This window comes from Lolium perenne, chromosome 5 (assembly GCF_019359855.2).
Source record: "Lolium perenne isolate Kyuss_39 chromosome 5, Kyuss_2.0, whole genome shotgun sequence".
NCBI classification, from domain to species: domain Eukaryota; kingdom Viridiplantae; phylum Streptophyta; class Magnoliopsida; order Poales; family Poaceae; genus Lolium; species Lolium perenne.
This window is the reverse complement of record NC_067248.2, coordinates 187,990,535-188,015,853: the sequence shown is the minus strand read 5'-3', so window position 1 is coordinate 188,015,853 and position 25,319 is coordinate 187,990,535.

Sequence of the window (25,319 nt, the reverse complement as noted above, 5' to 3'; positions counted from 1 at the left end):
CGGACTTCCAAGAGCGGCTCCCATGAATTATTTTTATGTTTATGTGGCACTCCTTCCAACCTTTCTTTCACAAACCATGGCTAACCGAATCCTCGGGTGCCTGCCAACAATCTCATACCCTGAAGGAGTGCCTTTTTATTTTAGTTTTATTATGATGACACTCCCCCAACATTTGCTTACACAAGCCATGGCTAATCGAATCCTTCGGGTGCCGTCCAACAATCACATACCATGGAGGAGTGTCTATTTAGGTTAATTAATTTGGGACTGGGAATCTCATTGCCAGCTCTTTTTGCAAAATTATTGGATAAGAGGATGTGCCACTAGTCCATAATGAAAGTCCGTCAAGAGTAAATGACAAGGTTGAAAGTTAAACACCACATACTTCCTCATGAGCTATGAAACATTAACACAAATTGAGAAGCATTTTGAAGGTTTTAAAGGTAGCGCATGAGAATTTACTTGGAATGGTTTGAAATGCCATGCATAGGTATTTATGGTGGACACTTTGGAACAACTTGGTTTTCAGGTGTTTGGAAGCACGAGCAGCGTTCCCGCTCAGTACAAGTGAAGGCTAGCAATAGACTGGGGAGCGATAAATCAAGAGAGCAGTAACTGTCATAATCATGCTTGCGGCAAAATAAATCAACGGAGGCATAAGAGTGATACAAAAACTCTGAAGCAATGTAAATCATCGAGGCTTAATTGACTTTTGTTCAGTCATATGCATGCGTAAGCATGTGCCAAGTCGATATAAATGAATTATTCAGAGGAGGATACCACAATGTCATACCTACTTATGAATAAAACAATGCAAGCAAACATCCATGACATGCTACTCATATTAATAAATTGGAGCTAAACATGAGAGATCATGAACTACTAGACTTTCTTAAATGACATATACCTCACATGAACCAACTAAGCACGCTCACATGGATGAGTATATGTACAAAAATGAAAACAAATAGAGTTCATACCAGCCTCTCACCACAATCCAATTGTCGTAGATCGTCATTATTGCCTTTCACTTGTGTAGCTTGGATAATATGAAATGAAAACCACGCTCCAGCCACCGAAGACCATTGAACTCAAGATGAAATTTAAAAAACCAAAGAAGAACATCAAATATTTTTGGAGTTTTCGAATTGGAAACAAGAGCAAAAGGAAACAAGCAAACAAAGCAAAATCTTTTTGGATTTTCTTATAGCAAACCAACGATAGCAAATAAAGCAAGATAAATGCAAGAAACCAAAACAAACAAATGGTGAAGAGAAACAAAAGAAATATTTTTGGTCTTTTTGGGTTTTAGGAAAGAAACAAAGCAAAAATAAGAAATGGCAAACTAGAAAAGTCACATAAACACAAAGCAGCAGAAATTCGTCAAACTTGACAGCAATACAGTACTCGATTTTTAAGAAATTCTTCCACTGCTCAAATAGAAAAGTGTTCAACTAATGAAAGTTAGATAACAATCTGGGGAACATGCACAAAAATTGGCTTCGCAAAATATCGTTCTGGCTATTTTTGAGAATTTTTTCGGTAACAGTCCAGAATCTGTTTTCGGGCATCACTTCCCCAAATATCATCTCCCTCTCATTAGAAAACCACCCAAACGAACTAAACAAGTATATACAAGTATCCAGCAACCATGATATGCAAAGAATGAGTGATGCCGGTATACCTCCCCCCAAGTTTAGGCTTTTGGCCTAAGTGGAGTTCAATCCCATGGTGTCCAGGAAGTAGCATCTCCGTAGTACGACGAAGATGGATCATATTCCGGGTATGTGCTAGAGGAAGCACCCGGATACGTGACGGTGTAGTCGTAGGAGGGCTCGGCGTCCTCGGAGTCATGCTGCTGGTGGAAGCCTTGTATCTTCAGTTTCTCCTCCACCTCCTCCTTAGAGCGCGACCATGGTTTCCTGTCAATACTGAACAAATCTGGCTGGGGCAAAGGGATTTCCTTCTCATCCCCGTCAGCAAACAACATTCTATAGACCAAATTATCTGAAGTGGAATCAGCGGTAACAAAATGATGGCTCTTCATTGCAGCAATATCAAGCCTCCTAGGAGTTAAGGGCACATCATTAGAGTCAAGAGGAAGTTGTAAATGTGTTAAAATACGCAGTGCAATAGTTCCTCCAAATATAGGCCCCTTGTTAGACAAGCGGCGAGCAATAAGAGAACCTAGATGATAAGGTGTCTCTCCAGTAAGTGTAGCAATTAAGAAAGCAAGATGGTAGCTAGAAATATTGCTAGTGTTCTCCCTACCAAGAATGCTAGTAGCAATGTAATAGACAAAATACTTAATGGCGGGGAGCTGGATATTCCTTATCTTGCCACGCTGAATGGTGCGACAATCATCATTGGTGATCCCTCGATAGAGCTCCAACAAGACCCTGGGGTTGTCCTCAATCTTCCTTGCTGTACCTACAGGGGCAATACCCAATGCAACACAAAAGTCTTCCAATGTCATAGTAATAGCATCACCATAAATCTTGAATGCAACTGTCGGGCCATAGTGCTTGTTGTGGAACTTGAAGCTCTCGACAAAGATTTTGGTGAGCATGTAGTATTGCTCCCTTTCATCTCCCACGTAGGCGGCTAAGCCCGCCGTGTTGACGAGGGTAAAGAAATCATCCAACAACCCTGCATTAGTCAAAAAGTCATAACATGGGAAAGATGAAGCGTTAGGAACTCCATTGTCCTCTTCGGGCTCGAAGCTTGGCGCGATGACATCCTCATTGTAGGATCGCCTAAATCGGGTTGCGGTCCTAGAGGGCCTTCTGGTGCTGGTTGTCTCTCTCTCAAACACTTCTCCAAAGTTGACATTATCCATCTTCCTTTTCTGAAATTTTTCAACAAACAATATAAAATTTGAATTGGTGACATATAATCGAGGGGAACTACTATAGGAACTTGCTAGAGTACTAATCATGCATCAAAACTAGTTTATACAACTTAGAACAAGCATGCAAGCTCACTAAACATGTTACCTATAGCAGCAAAATATTCAAGATATACTCAACCAAACAAAATTCTACTTGGATAATCGGAGGAGTCACATACCAGAGAGCAAATGTGCCAAATTTCAGACAGAAATCTGGGCTGAGCAAAGAGATCGAAAAATCCTGAGCTCTTGAGCAAAAACGCGAGTGAGAGAAAGCTGGTGTCGATTTTTTCGGGAGAGAGAAGAGTCTGGGAGGAAGAGATGCTAAAGTGGGGCAAAGGGGGACCCACACACCAGGGTGGTGCGCCCCCCTTCCAGGCCGCGCCGGCCTGTGGGGTGCCACCCTGGGGTGCCCCACTGATCATCCCCAGGTGCTCCCGGGTGCATTGTCGAAAAATAGGACCAACGGTATAATTTTTGTGAATTTTTGAAAACTTTGAAAAATGCACATTTCTGGGTATTAAGTTTATTATTACTGGACAGGAAATTTTTTGGAATCTCTAATTCACTAAGGAACTTTGCAAAACAAAAGTGCTACAGCAAGTAAAACAAGTGGAGGAAGAAAGAAATGTTGTTTACCTCCTCTATGCATATAAAAAGTATTTGTTAACAAGGTTGATCAAGTCTTGCCACCAAATAAATTTTACATAGCATAAAAAGAAATAAACCTCAAATCAATCATGTTACCTTGAATTGTATTGATATGGATCCAATCATAAGACTTTGATATCCTTCTTTAGGCTCATATATAGGACAATCGATAGTTCCAATTTTGATAGTTCTCACATTTGAAATAGTATTAACTCCACATACTTTATCAATCCTCTTGGGGAAATAGACGGTATGCTCCTTATCATCAACATTGAATGTAACCTTTCCTTTATTGCAATCAATAACAGCCCCTGCGGTGTTAAGAAAAGGTCTCCCAAGAATAATAGACATATTATCATCTTCAGGCATTTCCAACACAACAAAATCAGTTAATATCAAGCAGTTATTAGTAACTTCAACCGGAACATCCTCACATATACCAACAGGAATAGCAGTAGATTTATTAGCCATTTGCAAAGATATATCAGTAGGTATCAACTTATCTAAATAAAGTCTCTTATAAAGATAAAAAGGCATAACACTAACACCGGCTCCCAAGTCACATAGAGCAGTTTTAACATAATTATTCTTAATAGAACAAGGAATAGTAGGTACACCTGGGTCGCCCAACTTCTTTGGAACTTTGCCATTCAAAGAGTAATTAGCAAGCATAGTGGAAATCTCCTCATTGGGGATTTTCCTCTTGTTAGTAACAATATCTTTCATATACTTTGAATATGGAGGCAATTTAATAGCATCAGTCAAAGGGATTTGCAAGAATAAAGGTTTCATCCAATCGCAAAATTTATTGTAGTGTTCTTCTTCCTTTGATTTTAGTTTCTTAGCAGGAAAAGGCATTTGCTTTTATACCCAAGGTTCCCTTTCATTACCATGTTTCTTAGCAATAAAATCTTCTTTAGTATACTTTTTATTTTTAGCTTGCTTTTCAGGTTCATCTTCAACTTCTTCTTTATCAGAAGCATCATTCTTATCATTATCATTACCATTATCATGTTCATTACCACTTTCAGTTTCAGCATCGGAAATAGAAATACTATTAGGATCATTAACAGGTTCAGAGGATTCTACAACCTTTTTATGTTTCTTCTTCTTTTTCTTAGAAGGAGCACTAGGTTCAATTCATTGAGAATCTTGTTCAATTCTTTTGGGATGCCCTTCAGGATATAGAGGATCCTGGGTAGAGACACCACCTCTAGTTGTTACTTCATAAGCATGTTTCTCTTTAGAATTACTTTTTAACAAGTCATTTTGCACTTTAGTGAGTTGATCAATTTGATTTTGAACCATTTGGAAATGTTTAACAAGTATCTTAACATCATTGGAGGTTCTCTCCACAATATCATGCAAATTACTAATAGCTTGAGAATTTTCCATTAGATGATTCTCTACTCTCATATTAAAATTTTCTAGCTTAACAATATAATTATCAAACTCATCTAAGCATTGAGCAGGAGGTTTTGAATACGGAATATCTTCCCTAGTAAAGAGTTGAAGGGAGTTTACCTCAATCATGGATGAAGGGGGAATTATCTCACATATATCTTTTATGGGAGGTAGATTCTTCACATCTTCGGATTTAATACCTTTCTCCTTGAGAGACTTCTTGGCTTCCCTCATATCTTCATCATTCAATTTAATTAAACCTCTCTTCTTCAATATTGGCGTTGGAGTTGGTTCAGGTGTAGTCCAATCATCATGATTCCGGCCTATTTTAGCCAATAATGCTTCAGCTTCGTCTGGAGTTCTTTTCCTGAAAACACAACCAGCACAACTATCCAAATATGCTCTAGACTTAACGGTTAGTCCACTATAAAATATATCAAGTAAATCATGCTTTTCCAAATCATGTCCAGGTCGAGCTCTGATAAGTGAGCAAAATCTTGCCCAAGCTTCTGGCAATTTCTCTCCATCTTCCTGGTCAAAGCTATAATTTTTCTGTAAAGCAGCATGTTGAGCACTAGCAGGAAAGTATTTCTGAAAGAAAACATCACGCAAATCAGTTGGACTTTTAATAGAACCAGGAGGCAAATTATTATACCAAGTTTTAGCATCATCCTTTAATGAGAAAGGAAAAATTTTAGCGACAAAGTAAGTACGCATCTTGATATCATCAGAAAACAAGCTACTCATAGAAGAAAGTTCAATCAGGTGTTCTACATCACTTTCTTTTTCAGTACCACAAAAGGGTGCTTTCTCTACAATAGCTATATGAGATAGATCAAGAGAAAAATCATAATCTTTATCCTTAATGCATATAGGAGATGTGGCAAATTTAGGATCAGGAGATAGCTTATGTCTAACTGTACATTGTGTGAGAAACTTTTTAATTTTTCTTGCATCAGCAGTAGCATTGCATCTATTAATAAAATCATCCTTAAGCTCCACATAATCCTCATCAGGATCATCACTAGAATAATCAAGTTCAGGTGAATTAACAGGTGTAGCAGCATTAGGAGTTTCAGTATTTTCAATTTGTCTAGACCTAGCAATTGTAGCATCTAGAAAGGATCCCAATGAACCACTATCATCAAGCACAGCAGAAACATTATCAATATTATGAGAGTTTTCAGATTCAGTAGAAGTACCAGCAAGTGAAGCTTGCGGCGGTGAAACAAGTTGACTTATCACAGATGGTGAATCAAGTGTAGCAGAGGTACTCAGAGTTGTACTTTTTCTTGTAGTGGATGGTAATATGGCGAGTTTAGGATCGCGAGTTTTACCCATGATGGAGAATTTGCAGCGAACAATATCAATCCAAGTGAACTTCCAAATAAAGCTATGCTCCCCGGCAACGGCACCAGAAAACAGTCTTGATAACCCACAAGTATAGGGGATCGCAGCAGTCTTCGCGGGAAGTAAATCCCAATTTGTTGATTCGACACAAGGGGAGACAAAGAATACTTGAAAGCCTTAACAGCGGAGTTGTCAATTCAGCTGCACCTGGAAACAGACTTGCTCGCAAGAGTTTATCGATAATGAGTTTTATAGCGATGGCGATGGTGAAATAACGACGAGTAACAGAGACATCAGTAATGATTATAGTAAACAGCAGGATTAAAATACTGTAGGCACGGGGACGGATAACGGGCGTTGCATGGATGAGAGAAACTCATGTAACAATCAAAGCAGGGCATTTGCAGATAATAATAAAACGGTGTCCAAGTACAAAGCAATCCATAGGCATGTGTTCCGTATATAGTCGTACGTGCTCGCAATGAGAAACTTGCACAACATCTTTTGTCCTACCAGCCGGTGGCAGCCGGGCCTCTAGGGAATCTACTGGATATTAAGATACTCCTTTTAATAGAGTACCGGAGCAAAGCATTAACACTCCGTGAACACATGTGATCCTCACATCACCGCCTTCCCCTCCGATTGTCCCGATTTCTGTCACTTCGGGGCCTCGGGTTCCGGACAGTGACATATGTATACAACTTGCAGGTAAGATCTTAAAACAATGAATATCATGATGAAACAATAACATGTTCAGATCTGAGATCATGGCACTCGACCCCTAGTGACAAGCATTAAGCATAACAAGTTGCAACAATATCATCAAAGTACCAATTACGGACACTAGGCACTATGCCCTAACAATCTTATGCTATTACATGACTAATATCATCCAATCCCTACCATCCCCTTCGGCCTACAGCGGGGGAATTACTCACACATGGATGGGGGAAACATGGCTGGTTGATGGAGAGGCGTCGGTGGTGATGATGGCGATGATCTCCTCCAATTCCCCGTCCCGGCGGAGTGCCAGAACGGAGACTTCTGGCTCCCGAGACGGAGTTTCGCGATGTGGCGGCGTTCTGGAGGGTTTCTGGCGACTTCGACTTCTTGGTCGCGATTTTTAGATCGAACCCTTTAAGTAGTCCAGAGGAGGGCGTCGGAGGCCAACCGAGGGGGCCACACGCTAGGGCCGCGCGCCCCCCTCCTGGGCCGCGCCGCCCTAGGGTGTGGGGCCCTCGGGCCTCCACCTGACTTGCCCTTCTGGCTCCGTGAGTCTTCTGGAAAAATAGGACCTTTCGCATAAATTCCGAGGATTTTCCTGAAAGTTGGATTTTTGCACAAAAACGAGACACCGAAACGATTCTGAAAACAGCGTTAGTCCGTGTTAGTTGCATCCAAAATACACAAATTAGAGGCAAAACAATAGCAAAAGTGTTCGGGAAAGTAGATACGTTTTGGACGTATCATCAATGTTCTTGAAAACCTCGGTCTTCTCGGGCACTTCCAAGAACTTCCGGAGTAATGAGATGTGAAACACGTTGTGCATAGCCGACATTTCTTCCGGCAGTTCCAGTTGATAAGATACTTCTCCTCGGCGACTCAGAACCTTGAAGGGTCCAACATATCGGGGTGCAAGCTTTCCTCTAAGCTGGAATCTCTGCATTACTTTAAGGGGGGATACTTTGAGATAGACAAAATCTCCGATCTCGAAGGTCATCTCTCGGCGTCTCTTGTCGGCGTAACTCTTGTATCTTGATTGCGCAGTCTTGAGGTATTCACGGATCTTGTGCACCTTTTCTTCAGCTTCTCGGAGAACATCTAGCCCAAAGACTTGGCTCTCTCCGACTTCCGACCAATTCAGAGGGGTACGTCACTTCCTTCCGTACGGGCCTTCAAAGGGGGGACATTTGTAAGCTGGTTTGGTAACTGTTGTTGTACGAGAATTCTGCGTAAGGCAGGCAGTCTTCCCACTTAGATCCATATTCCAGTACACAGGCTCTCAACATGTCTTCGAGTATCTGTTTGACTCTTTCAGTTTGTCCATCAGTCTGCGGGTGATATGTGACATAGGCATCCCAAATGGGCCTGCCGAAGATAGTACCCGGGGTTTACTGAAGGCCCACTACCCGAAGAATAAGAAGATTCGGAAGCCCAAGATATTATTAAGGAAAGCTAGAGTTGTAATAGAAAGTATTATTTGTAATTTTACGGGATGAGTTAGAAATCTTCCCGGACTTTGTAACTTGTACAACACGAATCCCTCGGCTCCGCCTCCTATATAAGGGGGAGTCGAGGGACGCGGAAATCATCGAATTATTGTTTACAAACCCTAGTTTTCATAATCGTCGAGTACTTTTCGGCTGAAACCTTCGAGATCTACTTGCCCTCTACTTCCAACTAAACCCTAGCCTACAATCCATAGGCATTGACAAGTTGATACCTTGTCAATTGGCGCCGTCTGTGGGAACTAGAGGCGTAAGGATCCGATCTCGATGGCACGTTCAAGATCTTCGACATCATCAACTGCAAGCAACGCAATGGATCGAGGTAAACAGATCGCTGCTGGTCCTGTCGATTTTGTTCCTCACCCACCCTCCCGTTTGGATGCATATGCGTATCTGGCGGAGCCTATGGAGATGACGTTCGGAAGATTTCGCTTTCGCGTCGAGAAGGAAGGATCGTATCGTATCGAAATTCCGATTTCGTCGGGATCGTCGGCGGTCGATTCCGATTTTTCAAGCTATACATCGTCAACCGAATCAGGAGAAGAAGAAACTTCGTCGTCACGCTACATCAGCATCAGGGCAAGAGAGAAACTCGCCAAGATCTTCAGCGACATGTCGTTTGAGTCATCTGCGGACTCATATATAAGCGATGGCTCAAGCAGTGTCCACAGTTACGACTTCATCGACAAATCTACTACAGTGGGCAAGGTCTTCACCAATCTCAACGATGGTGTCACCAAACCCAACATAGATCTGAACACAAAATATCATCAGATTTATGTCATTGGAGAGCCAAGCAATGACCAAGAGGAAATATCTGAGGCTTTCGACGATCTGGGAAATCCATACGTCGATCCCTTCGATCTGCGACGAGGCCTGGGTAATAAATACGTCGAGCCACAGCCGCGACACAGAGTTCGACTCCCGCAAGCAGCGTGGGATAGAGCCGCGAGAGCTATGGATGGATCAGAACCAATGGCCACCACAGCCACGCCAGAGGAATTACAAGCATATCAATATAGGCTCGCACGAGCTGTAGGAGAATTGGAAAAACAGGCAGCTGAGTTAAACAGAAGAAAGGAGGCAGCTTCTGCATCTAGCAGGAGAAGGGCAGAGTTGAGTCGACAATCTAGAACTTCGGGTGATAGCCACAGGGAAGCTCGGAACAGAGCAAGATCAAGGTTACAACACATACCCAAAGCAGAAAGAGAGCACCTGGTCCAAAACCTCGACATGTCCTTTATGTCGATAGATACAAGAGGAAACATCATCCCTAAGACACCAGAGGCTGGGTATATGGCGACACATGCTTTTATCCTCGCATCTAAACCACCTCCAGGGGATCCAAGGGAAACACTTTACAACATGGCGATAGCAGGAGTTGGAGCCATGGGGACGGCGTTTGTATCAACGCCTCCCGAAGGAACAGCAAGGCAAAATAGTCCACGACCTGCGGCAGCAGCAGTAGCTCCTGAAGGACCAAGTGGAGCAAGAGATACGGCAGCACAAGCAAGGGTCGATAGAGCGTGACAAAGCAGAAGAGAACATCGGCAGTCCCCAGAGTTAAACGACGAGGATATGTGCGGTTTGCCGTGCTTCACGAGGAGAGTGCGAAAAACTCGAGTACCTTCGGGATTCAAGTTGCCTGATAATTTCAAAAAATTCGACGGCCTTCAAGATCCAGAAGATTGGCTAGTTGATTATCTCGAGACGGTGAAACTCACAGGAGGAACCAGAGCAACAGCTATGCAAAGCATCCAGGTGCATTTGAGTGGAGCCGCACGGTCTTGGATAAAGAAACTCCCTCCAGGATCTATCGACAGTTGGGAAAGCTTCGAGGACGTGTTCGTCAAGAACTTCAGGTCCACGTGCAAAAAACCTGCGTCGTTAGAGGAGTTGAGAGCATGTCGACAAAAGCCAGACGAGCCAATGAGAAAATATATCCAAAGGTGGAACATCATCAAAAACTCGGCAGAAAATATATCTGACGAGAGAGCGATAGATGCGTTTGTCGCAGGAATCAGGCGTGGAGATTTTGTCGAGGACTTGGGAAGGACCAACCCAAAGACAGTATCCGCGTTAATGGAAATAGCAAACAGATGGGCAGATGGAGAAGATGCTGTCCACAACAAACGGCACAGGTCGCCAGAGGAGGACCGTGGTCGAAATTATCAACCGAGGCGACGATTTCCTCGGCAGTACCCGAACTATGATGCTCCAGGACAAATTTCGGCAGGTTTTCGGGCAAACACAGGAGGAAACAACAGAGATGATTATCAGAAAAGCAATGAGCAGCGAGGCGATAATAGAGACGATTCTCGAAACAACAGGCAAAATAGCGGGCCTAGGTTCCTGAGGCCTTTCGTGTCTCCTGAAGAGATGATGAATGGGCCGTGTCAGATGCACTTTTTCCTCGACAGCAACGGAAAAAGACAGTCAGGACATCTGCAGAAAGATTGTCGCAATTTCTAGGCAATGTTAAGGTGGGCAGAGCACGCTAACGCTCGGGCAGCACAGAGAAATCCTCGAGAACCCAGGAGCGAGATTCACTTGCCACCTCCTCCCGCGATTACAGAAGATAATCGACATCAGCTCAGAATGGTACACTAATACCTCACCAAATATAAAAATCGGAAGCTAACAATTATAAATATAGTGTACACGTCAAAAATCTTATTGCTTTGGTCTAAGAACCTCGCAACAAAAATATAGAACTTCAACATTAAGATACTCGGGGGCTTGCAACCTATTTGATGAAAAAATAAAGATATCTTCTTACGGCAAGAGGAAAAATCTTCGAGATGGAAAAAACAGTACAAACTCTAGCCAGAAGGCTCGGGGGCTCCAACAATATAGAGCACTTTACAATATACAACAAATTTCTTCGGAAATAAGAAAGAAATCAAAAAAGATACAAACACAATGTTTTGCAATATGGTACAAATCAGTCAAAGCCTAAAATACTATCTATGGACAAGCCTCTGGTTGTTTTATGTTCAGCATAGGACCCCATGACGAAGAATTCTAAGTCCATCCGAAGAAGCTCATCTATCATCGACTCGGCCACAGGAGTTACCATCTCATTGATTGTGTCAATATCATTTTTTCGCCGCGATTTCTTGGCCAGGCAATCAGCAACAGTCTTCGTCAGGTCTAATTTTGGATGGCAAATATTTATCATAATCATGGCGAACCTTGCTCCAGCAGTCAATTGAGCTCGCACAAAATTATGAATGCGGGGAGCATCTCTGAATATCTCCAGCAATTCAGGAAGAGTTTTGGGAACTTCATTTCGAGGAAACAAAGTCTTGTAAACAAGGGTTAATGTTGTCGTGCAAAAATTGAGAAATTCACGCACTTGGCAAGCACGATCTTGGAACCTGACAATTTGCTGGGTTCGTTCAGGGGTGGCCCAGAATAAACAGCCATGGTTAAGGGAAAGATTGACAAGAAGATTTGTTCTCTCGTTTACTCTTCGATCTTCGGCGGCAGCATCAAGAACCGAGCCTATTAAGCGACAAGGCAAGAAATTTGAAGGGGGCACAGCAAAATAAAGAGGAGGCATTGTGAGGTTGGAAAAACATACCTAACATATATGTGCTAGCTTCCAACATTAGCTCGAGCATGCTATTTTCTCAGGTAGTGGCTTCCTTTGCTTCCAATACAGCAGTATCCTTGGCAGCCATAGCCTCTTTGGCTTGTTGGAGAGCAAGTTTTTCTTGTTCGGATGCTTTCCGAGATTGTTCCATCATTGCCAGAGTTTGTTTCTTCATGGATTGAAGTTGTTGTCAAAGTTCTTGCAAATCTTCCGACAAATGTTTGCTCGAAGAACCTTCAAGGGGGTCATCATCAACTAGCATTTTCTTCGAGAAGGAAGAAGCAGGTGAAGCATCGGCAGAGCAAGGATTGGTCGAATAGTTATCAAATATTAACTGGAAAAGAAAGCGCCAGGATCAATGATAGTGCCAGAAGGAATTTCATTAATTTCTAGAAAAATTTACATAGACATTACAAAAGAAGTTTCTCCAAAAGGACTACCAGGATAATTGTCGCCACAGCTAAATTGGCGACAAGGGCAAAAGAGACAGAGAAAGCAAAAAACAAAGAGGCATGCAACTAGACCTCCGGCCTCGATGAGCTAGGAGTTGAAGATGGCTTGATCCCGAGATAGGCCAGAATTTTCTTCGTATTGGGCTTGGCTGCCTTGATCAAAGACCGCCATTTTGTTTGCTCTATCTGCTCGGTGTCGCCAACCTTCATCCGATCCAACGGTTGTTGGCTGTCAGCGACCAAGGCAACAGTGCTCTCAACAGCAATCTTCATGTTCTCCTGGTGCATTTTCAGCCCAAGGTCCTCTGATGGATTGAAGCTCTGGGCAAGGGCAAGGAAAGTCTTGGGCTCCTCTTTCTTCGGGAAGAAGTAGGGGAATAGCTTCGACAATCCTGCGTCAGCATTCACCACGCCTTCACGAATTTCGGATCCATGAAACTCCAAATAAGAAAGTGCGTCAAGGAGAGGATCATTGTCGGGATTCTCCAGATCAAACTCTTGGTTTGTTTGGCCTGCCACAGGAAATAAATGTTGGTCAAAAGCAAGAAAAAGCAGGTCCTATAAAAAATAGAAGGGATCGATAAAATTACCTTGGAAGCGCCGATTTTGCGAATTCAGGCGCTTGAGGATCCCCTTTTCACGAGTAGCCTGTGCGGCTTTGTGCTCATTTAAAGCAGTTTCAGTATCCTCAAGTCTCTTCTGCAGTTCCTCGACACTAGCAGCTTTTGCCTTGGCTTCATTAGCCTCTGCTTTGGCTTCGCTAGCAACAAGTTCGGCTTTCTTGCGGGCCGCTTCACTTTGCTCCAGTTTTTGAGCAAGAGTGTCGGCAAGCTTGTTGGCCTCTGCAAGTTTCTCTGTCGAGATAGAAAAGAAAGGTCAAAATTGCGACAAAAAACAGGAGCAAGAAGTCAGAAACAACGATAGCAAAAAAGTTATTACCTTCAGTTCTGCTGGCATACTCACGGTACCCAATGAATTGGGATCCGATGCGAATAAGCTCTTTGATCATGGGCTGTCAAAGAAGAACAAAGAAAGAGAAACATCGGTATGGAAAAAGAATGAAGGCGTAAAAAAGCAAATAGAGGAAATATAGATATTGGCAAGAAAATTAAAAAACTTACATCATCCAAGAGCGGAGTAGAAGAGCTACCCAATTGAGGGGCAGGCTCAATGATCATTTCAATCCTTGTCCTTTTTGGTGAAGGAGCAAGGGGGCTTGAAGGCGGAGTAGTGGTGACGACGTTTTGTTGAGGAGGCGAGGATTCTTCTCCTTCAACTAGCGTATCCGAGACAAGTAAAGTATGTGACGTGCTCGTCCGAGGAGCCACGTCAAAAGTTGGTACTTCTTCCTCATCATCGCTGTGATTAAAAATCGACAGCATAAAAAGCAAGATAAGACAAAAAATTTGAGTACAGAAATAAGGAGAAATAAAAATGACTTACGAGCTGACGAGGGATTCAAGATAAGGATCATAAGTTGCCTTCTGACGTGAAGGATCAACTTCTTCGGCTTTGGAAGTGCCGGAATCTTCAACGTCATTCCTCTTCCTTTTGCCTTTTGGAGAAACAGCGGGAGGAGGAGATAGTGCCGACGCAGTGCCTTCGGAAGATCCCGCAGATTTTCGAGAATCCACGGGTTCATTCACAAAAGACGGAGCTTCTTGATTGTCATCAGTGACAATGGCCCTTTCTTTGACTTCTCCACCTTCAGGAAGAGGAGGAAGCGAGACAAGGTCTGGATGATTCTGTGCAAAATAAAACAGGGAGAGATGTCAGAAAAGAAGTTACAAAAAAGATAGCAAAGCAACAACAAGACAATAGACAAAGATTACCTTGGGAAGTGGATTGGCGGCGCTGAATGGTGTCACACGGCAAGAAGAAGGGACAGCATCTTTTTTGCTGAGAGATGAAATTTTTCGGACAAGTTTTTCTAAATCCTTGACCTCCAAATTCACCGATAGCCGATCTACGTCCTTGTCGCCGGCATATTTCCAGAGAGGATATTTGCGAGCACAGGCGGCTGCACTCTAGTCCTAAGAAAGTATGCAGTGATTTGGACACCCGATAACTCTTTGCCGCGAGTATTTTGCAACTCGTGGATACGAGCCATCAAGGTTTCTGTCGACGCCTTTTCTTCTTCGGTGGCCTCCGCGTCCCAGGAGCGGCGGCGAAAGATTTTCTCGGCGCCATCAAAAGGAGGGATGTTGTCCTCCGCACATCCATGGTTCTCCTCCTGAATGTACAACCACTTCTTGCGCCATCCTTGAACTGAGTCAGGAAGCTTGACGTCGAAGTAGTCGACAGTGGGCCGAACAGAAATTACAACGCCGCCCATATTATAGGCGACATTGGGCGAGCCATTACGGTGGCAGAAGAAAATGCGCTTCCATAGCGCCCAGTTAGGCTGGACGCCAAGGAAGGCCTCGCACAAAGTGATGAAAATGGAGATATGGAGGATTGAATTTGGCGTGAGGTGGTGGAGTTGCAGACCGTAGATAAAAAGAAGTCCACGGAGAAAAGGATGAATGGGGGCGGAAAGACCGCGGATGAGGTGGTCGACAAAACTTACCCGGTACCCCATTGGAGGGGTTGGGTAGCTTTCCTCACTGGGGAAGCACAGTGCCTTGGGTTTCTTGCTGATCCCCAGCTTCTTGAGCATGTTGATGTCTTGAGTGGAAATCTTCGATCTTTCCCACTCCGCCGCCCCAAGATCCACGGCGGCCATGGAGGACTCCGGCGTACTGTGCCTTGTCAATCGACGAGGTGGCATCAACAATGGCGCAGGGTTTGCAGCTTGGAGGCGAGGAGCTTAGGTGGCTGTGGATCGCAGGAGGAAATTTGCAGATGGGAGCAGGAGGACGGCGCGAGCGGAGGTGCTCGAGGAGGAAGAAGAAGACCTTATATAGAGGTGCGCCGAAGCGGCGGACCGTTGGATAAGGAAAATGTGTGACAGATGATAGCCACGTAACAGCAAGGGTAAAAAAGTAATTCAACATTGGGGAAGTTACGGTGCGTGCACCAGAAAAAGCGGAGGACATGTGTCCCCCACTTGCACGACGTGTCAAGATAGTGGATCAATTGGGCCCGCATGGCAGCGAGAAAAGACTTGTCGCAAATTTCTGACTAGCAATCGTGGCTATCGTCAGCAACAACGTCACCTTGGCAGAAGAAAAAATTCGACTCAACAGCTTCATAAAAGGCGACACGGAAAAATAATGCTGAGCCTTTGATCAAATACAAGTTTTTGATCAAATGCTCGGGGGCTACTTTGGAAAAAAAGGAAAAGATCCAGAAGGACAAGATAGAAATGGCGTGAGCCTATGACCAAATACAAATATTTGTTCATAGCCTCGGGGGCTACTCCCATCGGGAGCGCTGTTCGCGCACCCGAGAAATTATAAAACTTCGGGAGATAAAAGAAAATATAGCGGCATAAGGCGTGGACCCTACACCCAAGTACAAGTCCTTGGCTGTAGCCTCGGGGGCTACTCCCATCGGGAACGCTGCTCGCGTGCCCGATGAAATTATAAAAAAGAAAGAAAGAAAGAGAAAAAGAAAGATAGAAGAGCAAAAGAGTATATTTCGAGTTATAATCAACTCTACATATACTCCCATCGGGAGGGCAATATACGTCATCTTTGACTCGATAAAATGTGCCATTCCAACAGCCGAAAAAGCACTCGACAATATATTCTAAGAACGCCAAAGTTGCGATCAATTTCTGAATGCCGCAAATTTGCGAAGGTAAGACCCCAGATCCGTTCTGTTGGGCATGGCATCACCGAAGACTGCGCTCTGCTACTTTTATCCGTATCAACAGATACGAAGAAAAATCCTAATGGACGCGTTAGGTACTCGATAAATTTTACTGGGACTCGACAGAATGGTAAGACCTTAAGCGGCACCTGTCGAAGTTTACACCGGTATCCCGAGGTCATGTCCAGGGACGTGATCTTGAAGTAGGTTTTTGCGGATTGCCACTAGAGCAGTTAACTAGTACCTGATCCGTCAGATGAACTAGCCCCAACTACCATTATCCCTGTACAATATAGATGTTTATGAGAAGAAATATAGAAAAGTCGAAGCTGTCGAATAAAAATAAACGGTCGAGATTTTCCTTGACCCTACGATTCAAGCAAAATCTCGGGGGCTACTGACATAGGCATCCCAAATGGGCCTGCCGAAGATAGTACCCGGGGTTTACTGAAGGCCCACTACCCAAAGAATAAGAAGATTCGGAAGCCCAAGATATTATTAAGGAAAGCTAGAGTTGTAATAGAAAGTCTTATTTGTAATTTTACGGGATGAGTTAGAAACCTTCCCGGACTTTGTAACTTGTACAGCACGAATCCCTCGGCTCCGCCTCCTATATAAGGGGGAGTCGAGGGACGCGGAAATCATCGAATTATTGTTTACAAACCCTAGTTTTCATAATCGTCGAGTACTTTTCGGCTGAAACCTTCGAGATCTACTTGCCCTCTACTTCCAACTAAACCCTAGCCTACAATCCATAGGCATTGACAAGTTGATACCTTGTCAATATGCGGTGCTGAAATTCAGCCGGGTTCCTAGTCCTTCATGTACTTTCTGCCAGAATCTTGAGGTGAATTGGGATCCTCTATCTGACACAATTGATTTCGGGGTTCCGTGCAGGGCGTCTATTCTGGAGATGTATAACTCAGCTAGCTTTGGGCCTTGGTATGTGGTCTTGACGGGGATGAAATGGGCTACCTTAGTTAATCTATCGACCACTACCCAAATAGAATCATTTCCTTTGCTTGATTTGGGCAATCCAGTGATCAAGTCCATTCCTACAGAATCCCACTTCCATTCCGGAATCTGCAGTAGCTACAGCAATCCTGCGGGTCACTGATGTTCCGCCTTGACTCTCTGACAGATATCACACTTGGCGATGTAGCTTCCAATTTCTCTCTTCATTCCATGCCACTAGAATAGTTCCTTCAAATCTTGATACATCTTGGTCCCTCCGGGATGAATGGAGTAAAGGGTGTCATGGGCTTCCTTCAGGAGGACTTGCTTCAACTCTGAATCTACTAGCACACATAGGCATCCGTTGTACCAAAGAACTCCTTCTTCATCTTCGGTGAATCCAAGGGCTTTCCCTGCAGCTATTTGGCTCTTGATTCCGTTGATGCTAGCATTTTCTTTATGAGCTTCTTTGATCTGGCTAATCAGGGTAGGCTGAAGCTCTATGCTGGCTAGGAATCCTTCACTAACTAGCTCTAGTCTAAACTGCTCAAATTCATGATACATGCTAGGTTGCTCTTCTGCGATCATGGAGTTCAACTGACCCGACATTCTACTCAGGGCATCTGCTACCACATTGGCCTTGCCGGGGTGGTAAAGAATTTCCATATCATAATCCTTGATTAATTCTATCCATCTTCTCAGCCTCATATTCAGCTCCTTCTGGGTGAAAATGTACTTCAGGCTCTTGTGGTCCGAATAGATCTCGCATCGATTACCCATGAGGTAATGACGCCACACTTTCAGGGCTAAGACTACGGCTGCAAGCTCTAAGTCATGGGTTGGATAATTTTTCTCATGTTGCTTTAGTTGCCTTGACAGATATGATATCACTTTGCCTTCTTGCATCAGCACACATCCAAGACCAATCTTGGAGGCGTCACAGTAAACGTCAAATAGCTTGGTGATGTCCGACATGATTAATATTGGGGCTGAGGTCAATCTGCTCTCGAGCTGCTGGAAACTCTCTTCACATTTATCAGTCCATTCAAACTTCTTGTCTTTCTTCAACAATTGTGTCATTGGTCTTTCTATGCTTGAAAACCCTTCAACAAATCTGCGGTAATATCCCGCTAAATCAAGAAATGCGCGGACCTCGGTCTGAGTGGTTGGGGCTTTCCATTATGTAACGGTCTTGATCTTGGCGGGATCAACGGCAATTCCTCCTGCAGACAAGATATGTCCCAGGAATCCTACTTTCTTCAACCAAAACTCACATTTGCCGAACTTGGCATACAACTTGTGTTGTCTAAGGGTTTCTAGGATAATCTCCAAATGTTGCTCATGTTCTTCTTTGGATTTGGAGTAGATTAGGATGTCGTCGATGAAGACAACGACAAACTTATCCAAAAAGTTCATGAAGATCTTATTCATGAGGTTCATGAAATAAGCTGGGGCATTGGTTAATCCAAACGACATGACGCTGTACTCATACAACCCATATCTGGTGGTGAAGGCAGTCTTTGGGATATCCGTTGCACGAATCTTCAGTTGATGATAACCAGTCCTAAGATCAATCTTAGAGAACACTTTGGCACCGGTCAACTGGTCAAACAGGTCTTCTATCTTGGGTAAGGGGTACTTGTTCTTCATGGTGACATCGTTAAGCTTACGGTAATCCGTACATAAACGAGTGGCACCGTCCTTCTTATCCACAAACAAAATTGGTGATCTCCAGGGTGATGCACTTGGTTGGATCAAACCTTTGGCTAACATATCATCCAGTTGCTTCTTCAGCTCCACTAGTTCTGTCGGGTTCATACTATAGTCTCTCTGGGCTATAGGTTCTGTTCCAGGTATTAACTCGATGATAAACTCGATATCCCGATCTGGGGGCATACTTGGTTGATCATCAGGAAACAAATCGGGGTATCGACAGACGACGCTGATCTGATCCAAAGTTGGCTTGACTACACTCTGGTTGCAGGTAAATTTTCTGGGCAGCCTTTTAGATACGTGTTCTATTAACACACCGGTGTTACTAGTCATGGTGATGGCCTTCTTGGCACAGTCAATCAATCCATGGTGTTTTGACATCCAATCCATACCCAGTACTACTTCCAAACCTTTTATTCCCAGAACAATCAAATTTGCATAAAAATCTACATCATGTATTCTGATAGGCACATCTTTGCAAATTTTTCTAGCTTTTGTTGTTGAACCAGGTATTTGAACTATCATGACATGCTTCAAACTGATGGGTTGAATTTTACTAGTGCATGCAAAATCTTCAGTGACAAACGAATGCGATGCTCCAGAATCAAACAACACTCTTGCAGGTACTGAGTTAACAGGAAACATACCCAGTACAACATCTGGTGCTTCCTGGGCTTCTTCAGCATTCATGTGGAAGAGACGGCCGTTGCGGTTGTTGGGGTTGTTGGGGTGAACTTTCTGCCGGTGGAGACACGGCGTTGCTGTTGAGCAGGTGCAGCGGTGTTGGGGGCAGTCTTGGCTAACCTCTTGGGGCACTCATTGTAGTAGTGACCCACAATTCCACATTCATAACAAGTGATGGTGGACTTGTCCTTGGGGGTGATGGGGACCGCGTTGCTCCCAGTCCTTGGAGTAGTGTTGGGGTTGTTGTTGTTGGGGGCTCTCATCGAGGCACGGTTGAAGTTGTTGTTGTTGTTGTTGGTGTTGTTGCTGTTGTGGCCTCCTGGCCTGGGGTGTCCTCCACTCTGGTTCTGAAAACCCGGACGTGACATCTGCATCTGCGGCTTGTTGTTTCTTGGGGCAAAACCTCCACTTGAGCTAGGGCGATACCTTAGGGTATTGCTGGGCCCACTCTGGTGCATCATGTGGCGTTTGCGGTTCTCATTTGCTTGATTCAGCTTTCCTTCCATCTGGATGGCGGAGTCTACCAGGGCTTGAAGGTCGGCAAAGGGAATGTTGACCAGCACAGTCTGCATCTCGTCGTGCAGTCCGTTCAGAAATCTCTCCTTCCTCTTCTCTGTGGTGTCGGTCTCATTGGGGGCATACCTTGACAGTGTGAGGAACCTGTCGCGGTATTCTACCACCGACATCCTACCATGTTTGAGTTCCCGGAACTCATCCCTCATCTTCTTAATTAGACCCGGGGGCACGTGATATTTGCTCAACTTGAGCTTGAAATCTGCCCAAGTCATGATCTGTCCTGCATTCATGGCACGGGTGCTGGTCCACCAGGCTCTGGCTGGTCCTGCTAAGTAATGAGTGGCGAACATGACTTTCTCTGCGGCTTCGACTCCCGCAACCTCTAAGTTGTTCTCCATTGTCTGGAGCCAGTTATCAGCATCGAGTGGCTCCTCGGTCTTGCTAAACATAGGAGGGTTGGTGTTCTGAAAGTTATTGAGTTTTGATCCTGGGTGATCATGGTTTCCATGGCCGCGGTTGTTGTTAGCGATCTGTTGCAGTGCAGCTATGTTGGCTTGTCTTTCAGCTCTTTCATCTTCTCGATCTGCCATCAAGGTCTGCAGCAGTTGCATCATGGCATCTTGGCTGCTGTTGCGAGTTGGAGGGGCCATCTGAACATTTTTTCTATGGATTATTTTGGGTTAGTTCGAAAATTTAACACTTGAATTCTTTTGGTATTAAACACACATTCATTCATTCAAACATCACATATTACAAGCTAACACATCTATGGTTTTAAGAACCATTTACTCGTGCCACGATACAAGTGACGGGATACAAACTCACACCTACACAAGTGATAAAGTGTAACTACTCTTTGTCATCCACATCGATCGGGATGAAGTTATCTTCTCCGGCCTCCAGGAACTCGTAGTCCTCAACATAAGTGTACTCGTCTTCCTCGAAGTCATCATCATCACTCAGGAAGGCTTCTCCTCCCTGAATGTCTTCACCATCTTCTTCCATCTCCCTCAGCTGGTCCTCTTGGGCCTTGACAGTTGCCTCCAAGGATAATATCTTTGCGCGAAGGCGTGCGATGGTAGCGTCCTTCTTGGCACGCTGCTGGCGGAGTGACTTGCGGTCCTTTGCAAGCATCTTGATGGCATCGGCATGCTGAGCCAGGTGGAGGTGAGTCTGGTTGGCGTAAACACGGGCGTTGTCCAGTTCCTTCTGAGTCTCGTGCATCATAAAGTCCAGATGCTCCACGTGGTGCTTCAGCTTGGGGTGGGACTGCAGGTCCATGGTTCCTCCAATGGATTCATGCCTTGCGAGGTGAGCAAAGCGAGCCCCTTGGATTGCAACCACGTTCTGTCCACACAAACGTGCAAGTGCTTCCTGAAGAGCACGAGCGAGTCCGTCCAGCCAGTTGCTTTCCCTGATGGAAAAGAGGATCCTCTCAGAAGTAGGAGGCTCCATCTTGCCCCTCAGATCAGCGGTGATAACCCACTGAAGTTCCCCTCCGGGCTGGTCGTTGACTTCAATTCCGTGGAACTCTGGGTGCGGACGTCCAAGGAACTCTGATAGGGCATCTAAGTCCCTCTCGAAGATCAAGCTCCCGCCATTCCCCAGCTGGTAAAACATGGTGTTGGTTGGCTCCATCTGAAAGTGAGTTGGACGAGCAAGTTAGAGAAGTGTGTCAAACTTTTATGTAGATTCATAAGGAAGAGCATGACTTATCATTTTGAAAAGATCTCAAGGAAAAGAGAGTGAATAATTTTGTTAGACATATTCAATTCATTTGCTTTTGAAACAAAGTTTTTCTGAACGTCCATTCTAACTAGGGTCTCCTAAGGTCAAACAATGACTCTGATACCAACTTGTCAACACCCGGATTTTTAAGTCCAGATGCTTATTATGCCATACATCGCAATCCCAGGAAGATTGTTGTTGCGAGACAGAACAGTTGATATCATAAGTCATCATTCATTACAAACCATAGTCGTCTTACAAATATAGATCACATGATCCAATATTACACAAATAGTTGATCTAATGATCAACGAACACATTACATAGCGGAAGTGTAGTAGTAGTGGACTAACTAATCCACAGGCCAACGCTTGACGTCAGAAGATACTACTAGTTGTCGTAGACGTCCTACTGGCCGTCATCTTGGTACTGCTGCTCCTCTTCATAGTCTGGCCATTGGAATAGCCAGGGAAACAGTCGTGAGTACTTTAAAGTACTCGCAAACTAATACTAGTGTAAGTAGTATCAAATTGATTAAGAGGGTGCTAAGCTCTAGTTTTATTTGCATAAAGCCAATTTTAGTTCATAAACATTTAATAAAGGACTCTTCATATGCTAACTAACTCAACTGGGAACATTATTGTCATTCCCATAACTCAGTTGTGATTCAAATCAAGTCCCCATTCAAATCATCAATCCTTTTCAAGAAAACATCTGACAATGGAACAGTATGGCCTTTCCAATCGTCCGTAACCGTGGACACGGCTATTCGAATAGGTTTACACTCTACAGAGGTTGTACACTTGTGCCACAACTTTTGATTACATCCATCAGGGATAACCCTGAATAATTGTAACTCAGTACGCGGATCATCATTCATAACCTTTCACTTACATACCCTAGTATAGGCACCTCTCCCCATGAGCTTGGCCTCCCAGTGAAGACAAACCGTCAGCCTGGGAACTGCACAGGGCTTGGGCTGGATATTCACCTTATTTCACATCATTTCACTTTCAACGGAGGCAGCCTCGGCATAACCCCTATGATGCATGTTTAGAGGGAACCCATACTAAGATGCATAAACTTCCAGTTAAGCCCTACCCATAATCAGGTATTGTGGGGGTACTAAATAATTGGAAAGGTATCGCATCCAAACCCAACCATCAGTTTTTGTCCAATTCACCATGTCATCCAAGTCATATTCACCTTCAAGAATCTTTCATTAGAATGACTCATCATTCCAAGGTTTTCAAAGTCATTTCAAATCACAAGTTCCCATCTAGAGTAGCCAATTTTATTTGTTAGCACTAGCACTAGTCATGAGGGGTGCTATCTAACTTATAAAGCTTATAGGCTAAATTTGATACTCTTGTAACACCCTATACTTAGACCAAAATTAACTATAAAAGTAAGCTTTGATAATCAAAGTAAACGCTTGTAAGGCTAAAAACTTGGGATTGGATCATTAAACATAAAGTAAAAGTGTAATGGTGCCTTGCTCTAGTAGGGCTTTGCACTTGCAAGAATATTAGCTTGCCTTGGTTGGTGTACTGATCAAAGTGGTCTTCTTCTTCCTGGAAGTAGACCTCCTCCTCCCGGTACTCCTCGGTACTAGCTTCTAAAAACGGATACAAGGTAACAATCACCAATCAAAGCTTAAGAGCTAGACTAAGCACCACAAGGTTCACACAAGCTAATCTATCATCACCACATTGCTATCGTGTTGGTTGACTTTGTTTTCTTCCTAAGAAAAATAATTTCCTCTCATTACAATTATTTATTTGGGTTTCTATTTAGTTCCTTGCAGGAAATAATTTCCTCTCATTGAACCTTGTTAAGATTTAATATCCTCAAATAAATAATGTATGAAACCATGTTGACCAAGGTCAACAATTCATAATTATCTTTTGGGAAAATGATTTAAATGAGGTAAAGTACCTCATGCAATTTAACACTACCCTAATCATAAGTTAACATCACCAAATAATTCAATATGAGATTATGTAGACCATGGTCACTATCTCATGTTGAGTTACTTGAGACAAGATTTAAATGAGGGAAAACCTCTCATAAGGTTTAATAAATGGTTTTGGAAAATTTAAATGGACTAGGAATAGCCATATAGCCATTTCTTATTCTAGCCCATGATCATATGAAGTAACTATGTCATATTTTTACATATTCAGATAGACAATATGAAATTTGAAATTTGAGAGTTGGAATCAACTCAAAAGCATTTTTGGTTGATTTTTAATAAAAGTTTGAATTTTGAAAAGATCCTGCCTTGTTATTTTTGTCACATTAATTATACAAAGAATCTAAAGTTGAGACCAGTGTAGTTATTTAGAGAATTTCATAAGCTTTCCAAATATATGAAATTCGTCAAATTTCGTAAGCACTTTTGATTTAAATCAAAATAATCGAATTTGAACTGCCAGGCCAGCGCGGGAAAAATAACGGGTAAGCGAGAGAAAAGGAAAATGGGCCGGCCCAGCTACGCGTCTCGCGCGAGCGGGCCGCCTGACAGTGGGCTCCACTGTCAGCCTCACTTAAACGACGAAGGGGTACGCTATATCTAGGACGTAGGATTAGACGACGATCGGACGACTCACGCTCGTCATCGTCGACGGCGAGAGGCGAGCTCGCTGGCGGCACTGGCAGGGGGTCGGAGAGCTCACCGGAGCTCCGGCGAGGGTCGGCGATGTGCGCAGGGATGTTGTCGAGGACGGCGACTCGTCTGGTACCGGCGGTGTTGCTGGAGGTGGCGTCAATCGCCGGCGGCGTCTGCGGCGGTGCGACGGCTCCGATGATGCAATTGGGCGGTGTTGGTGGCTAATGTGGAGCGGCGAGAGGTCAAGGAGAACGAGTGAGAGGAGGGGAGCGAGGTGGTGTGGAAGAATTGAGCGGGGGAGTGCCCCTTTTATAGCGACGGAGCGACGCCGTGTGTTGCGGCGAGGGTCGACCATGGCGACGTGTCTACAGTGGCGGAGAGGGGTAGGCGATGGCGCGGATCTGTTCAGCGTGTCCTGGCGGTCCTCCTGGTGGTCATGGCGCAGCTGGGCGGTGCCTAACGCGGTCGGGAGCATGCGATGATTTGTGCGGCCGTGGCGGCTTTCGGTTCCTTCTCCGGCGGCGACGGGCTACGGTCGAGGAGGAGAGGATGTCTGGGGTGTCTCTGGTACTGTGGCGATGCTCAGGGCAGACGTGGGGGTCCAGACGAGGAGTGAGTCGATGGGGCGGCGCGTGTACTGGCGTGCCCGTGGGTGGCGTCCATGCCAACCCTGGCACGCTCTGGGCATCGCAGACATGGCGCGTTCCCGGTGCTGCGGTGCTCCTCTCCGACCAAGTCGAGCACAGGCAGGCTCAGTAGAGGTAGGAGGAGCAGAGGGACAAGG